Source organism: Lathyrus oleraceus, chromosome 5, assembly GCF_024323335.1.
Source record: "Lathyrus oleraceus cultivar Zhongwan6 chromosome 5, CAAS_Psat_ZW6_1.0, whole genome shotgun sequence".
Taxonomy (NCBI): domain Eukaryota; kingdom Viridiplantae; phylum Streptophyta; class Magnoliopsida; order Fabales; family Fabaceae; genus Lathyrus; species Lathyrus oleraceus.
Window position 1 is genome coordinate 506370812 of NC_066583.1, and position 5133 is coordinate 506375944.

The following is a 5133-nucleotide window of genomic DNA, read 5'->3' on the forward strand; positions in this document are numbered from 1 at the left end:
TGTCGAAGTCATACAGAGGTGTAACCAAATCGTTATCGGTGAGATCAGGAGAGTAATCACTTTGGAACGAGACAAAATCAAAAGGAAAGAGAATGAAAAAAACGTTGCCATTTTTATTTGTTTTTTCCCTTTTTTAAATTGCAAAATTAAATGAAAAATAGGGAACACCGCCTTTAACTACAAAAACATCCATTCATCACTGATGCAAAATGTTGCATAATGAAACACATGAGATGGCCCTTACAATGGACCATTACGTTTCGGGCAAAACGTATGGCTTTCATGCAAACAAAAATTGAAAAGCAGAAATACTACTCTTCAGAATGAGCGACAGTGATGCTTTTGGAGTCCTTCCAGTTTCCTGGTACGCACGACTTTATCCACAACTCGGGTTCGCGGTCGCTGTCAACATCTTCACCCACTGAACGGGCATGACCAGGATCCAACATTCCTGCACTGGCGAAGGCGTACAGTGGACGACATCCTCTATTTGGTCTAGACGACTCTAAATCCGGCTGATAACCGACTCCAAACATGTCTGCTTTTACCACGATGTCAATGATCTTCCCCCAGCCTTGGGCCTCTTTGTTCTTCACCACTTCCAGAGCTTGTTTATAAGAAGAAATGGACAGCTTCTTCTTTTTCTCAGCGACAAAGGCATTCTCCACCTGGACGGTTTCAACTGCCAGACTGGGTGCTCTACATCTTTCATTGTCCATTTCTACTTTCTTCATCTTCTGGGTCGGGTCCTTCATCAATACACACCCTTCTGTAGTGACAGTCGCACAAGCATTATCAACAGCAGGGAAGGCTCCATCCCGTAGCAGAAGTTTTGGAACCATAGCCATTGGACCTTTTAGCTGACCCTCTTCAATCACTTCTATTCCTTTCTTGACCTTTTTCACCATCTTTACCTTTACTGGTCCCTGCCTGAGTACGGGGTTGACATCCTCATTCATTATCTGGGCCAAGCTGATAGCCTTGGAGTCCACCAGATCTTGGACAATATGCTTAAAAGCTCTGCAACCTTCAATGTTGTGTCCGGGTGCCCCAGAGTGAAACTCGCACTTGGCACTCTCATCATAGTTGGCAGGCCTCCGCTGCTGTTCTATAGGAATCAAAATCCTCGGCCGAACTAATCCCAGATCCCTCAACCTTTGGAAAAGAAAGGCATAAGTCACAGGTGGTTCCTCAAACTGACGATCCTCATTCTTCTTCTTCACCTGGCTCTTGGCTCCCGGTGTCTTCTGTTGAGGTGGCAGTTGTTGCTGTTGAGCAGGTGGATTGCTGACAGGAGTGGTTACAGTGGCAGCATAAGGATGATAACGATCTTTACTACGTTCTTTCTTTGCAGGCACACCAACTGGCTCAACTTCCCTCTTGAATGGACCACTGTCGGAGGATTTCCTTGCTACAGTACCAGAAGGTTTGTTCACTTCGGAGGACGGAGCCTTCCCCTGAACCTTCTCTACTATCAACCATTTCTCAATCTTTTCCAATCTCTCAGACATGGCCTTCTGTCCCAAGGCAAGCCCTTGCACAACACTGAACAAGTCCCTCATCATCTCTTTCAGTTCAAGGATGTCGGCGTTGGGAAGATCCATCAGCTTGGATTTGTCGACCCCCAGTAGGTTATCTGAACAGGCGAGCTATGTGCGCTGGTTGAATACTGAAACCTACAAAACAGCAAATGGGTTAGTATGACTCACACACGCAATGTCTGTCCGTACTAGGAATATTCAGTCCTCTTTTTTTCTGGTTTCATTGAGACAGATAAAATTTAATCAACAACATTTTGACATCTGGATGTCTCTCAACCGGGGTTTTTAATTTAAAAATAACGGGCCCTGAGTACGGACAGACATGAATTGAATGCAGATGAATGCGAGATGATATGATGCAAATGCATGAATGCAGGCCCTTGTGCCACCAAGTCAACTGTAGACCCTCTGCTTTTCTGAACCAGTCAATTTGCGGGACCAAGTCACCATAAATCCAACTTGGGGAGTTCCGAAATAAACGGAACCGGAGATTACATCACTAACTTCACAGGAACAACCACTGAACGGGTGACAGACAGATCCTCTGAACGAGTACTCTCAACTCAGCCCGGGGATCCGAAATAAACGGAACCCGCTGATAAACCACGGACAGAACTCTGGCGTCCCAGAAATAAATGCCCCATAATTCACAGTCACCATCAGTACCAAGAGTCACCAACAAATCAGTAACTGTACCTGTAATGATCAAACCCTCCCCACTCACGGGTGTCATCTAGGCCAGGTAAGGTTTAAAAGAAACACAACATAAATAACCTTTCGCAGAATACCATCATATACACACCTGAAGTATGTAACGACGATATCCTACCAGGGTCTGAACTGCTCGTGATATCAATGTTCCGCTAAGTGGCGCAATACCACCCGCTTCCCATGAATCACTCTATTCCTAAGTATCCTAGATCTCACTCATAGCCTGGGTATTGGGCCTTTTACCTCGAGTAACTCCCACCCCCAAACAGAGAAACACAGACAGCACAACAGATGAATATGAATAAATGCAAACATTAATGCAAATAATAAATGCGAACAGTAAATGCAAATATATACAAACGAATGCAATAAATACAACAGCAAACAGCAACCAAAACCCTAACCTAGAGAGCGCTAGGAGAGACTCGCTCAGGGAAGATGGACCAGCATAGGTCAACCTCTCTATGTCCCCAGCAGAGTCGCCAGCTGTCGCATCACGCGAAAAACCGGCGGGAAAACAAGAACAACAGAGCCGCCACCGTGCGTTATTTATCCCAAAAGAGGGAAAGGAAACGCTCAGAGTAAACCTGGGAAAAGACGTGGTCTCGCGACCAAAGAGAATGGGTTCGGGAGTCGGTTATGCGAAGGGAAGGTATTAGCACCCCTACGCATCCGTCGTACTCGACGGGATCCACGCACAATAGGAAGGAAAATGGTTGCTAAACACTGCTCAAACTCACACACACTGGCTGAAAGAGACACAAGGAAACAGACAAGACTGACTCGGCAGGATATCGCATCCTGGGCCTACTTAGTCTATCAGACATAGACATCAGAGTCGAAGTAGTTCGGACTGGGGAAACGACACATGCTCGCTAGGATATCACATCCTATGCATACGTATCTTCTCGGACGAGAGAAGAATCAGAGCATTCGTAGCTCGGCTGACACGCACACAAACAAACACAGGCAAAGGCAAACGTGGAGCCTGAATGCCAATCACTGGACTTACATCAGCATCCGAACCAAAACGCACACAAGAAGGCAAACATGGAGCCTGACTGCCAATCTCTGGACTTACATCAGCATCCGAACCAAAACGCACACAAGAAGGCAAACATGGAGCCTGACTGCCAATCACTGGACTTACATCAGCATCCGAACCTAAACACACACAAGGAGGCAAACATGGAGCCTGACTGCCAATCACTGGACTTACATCAGCATCCGAACCTAAACACACACAAGGGTGGTCAAGACACAAAGGTGGAAAAAGAAAAAGGGCGCCCGGAGAGATCAGCTCAATCTCCTGCCTACATACTTCATCTGGTATGAAGATCAGGGCGATGTAGTTCCCCTACGGAGGGATAAAGGACTAGCCTAACCAGATAACAGAGGGAGACACAACTAGGGAGACTACGACTCGAGCCTAGATGTTATCATGCAAAATCATCCCTAAGTTAAGGTTTCTAGCTAACTGGCACAGGGAGCCAGCCTATCCTAGTCATGACTTGCACAGGAAGCAAGCCACACACACACTTAACTTGCACAGGAAGCAAGCCAAGCAAAACCTAACTTGCACAGGAAGCAAGTCTAAACAAACACTAACTTGCACAGGAAGCAAGTCAAACAAACATACAAGCACAGATAGCACACACTATACACAAGCAAGTGGCTCAAACAAGGGTTAGGTTTTAGTCGAGGGGCCATATCAACCTCAACAAACAAACCTCTGGAACGGGGTAAATGTGCTCTTAACCTTACCATTGAGGGGCTAAGGTGAAGCAGATGAAAGGTGAGTGAAGATGAGACTTCACAGCTCTTATCCCTGGCCTGGGAGAGCTTAAAACAAGAACGTGTGGGTTCAGAAAGGGGGAACCCTTCTACACATTTAAAACTGACTCAACTGTACAATTGTACAAGATCTTGGGTTTGTATCTGTAATGCATCAACACAGTGGTGTGAGCAAAGCAGATGACACACTGAATAGCAGGGGATAGGTTGCATATCCCTTGGGTTCTGCCAATTGCCTCTTCACTTAGGAGGTCTCTGACTCTATGCAAGGACAAAATTAAACAACCACAACATTGCCTCTTAAGGAGGACTTCAGACAGTTGCCTGGCCAAGTAACAGACCAGGTCTTCCAGACTACATGAAGATAGAAAGGTATACCTCAATGCAAATTGCTTATCAAGCAAAGCAAAGCAAGGTTCACAAGGAACTAAAAGCAACTAAAGTACCTGAAACAGTCAAGCAGATGTTAGTATACAACTTCAAACAAAGCAAAAAGAAACAGACATCAACAGTTAATCAGAAGCAGATGGATGTGCAAGGCATAAGGCTTAAGGCTTGTGAGTCAAGCCACCTACAAAACAAACAAGTTAGACAATGATATTTAAGCAAGCTCAATCAAAAGAATTGGTCTCATTGGTCATTTGTTGGTCAACCTGAAAACACAAGCTCAAAAGTGAGTAACAGGACCACTAGGACAAGCCTAGGGTCAAAAGGAATGAAAAAAGTCAAAACAGCAAAGGGCAAGTATCCAAAATCATGTTCAAACATTTAGGAAGCAAACCCAATTGGTTTCATGTTCATATCAATCACTATCATCATTTCATGAACAAATTAGGTCAAGGTATAGCAAACAGAAGCTCATAGAAGTCAACAGCAAGACTTAACTCAAAAGCAATCTTAAACATTTCCAAAAATCATCAAATAAATCATGACCAATCACAACCCACAGCATGGTAAGCATGTCAAATTTCATCCCATTTGGACAAGTGGAAGGTAGTCAATGAAAATCAGAAAGTCAAAGCAATTTTGAACATGCTCAAAGAAGTCAACCAATCATGCATCAACTTGAAAAATTCATAAATCAGAG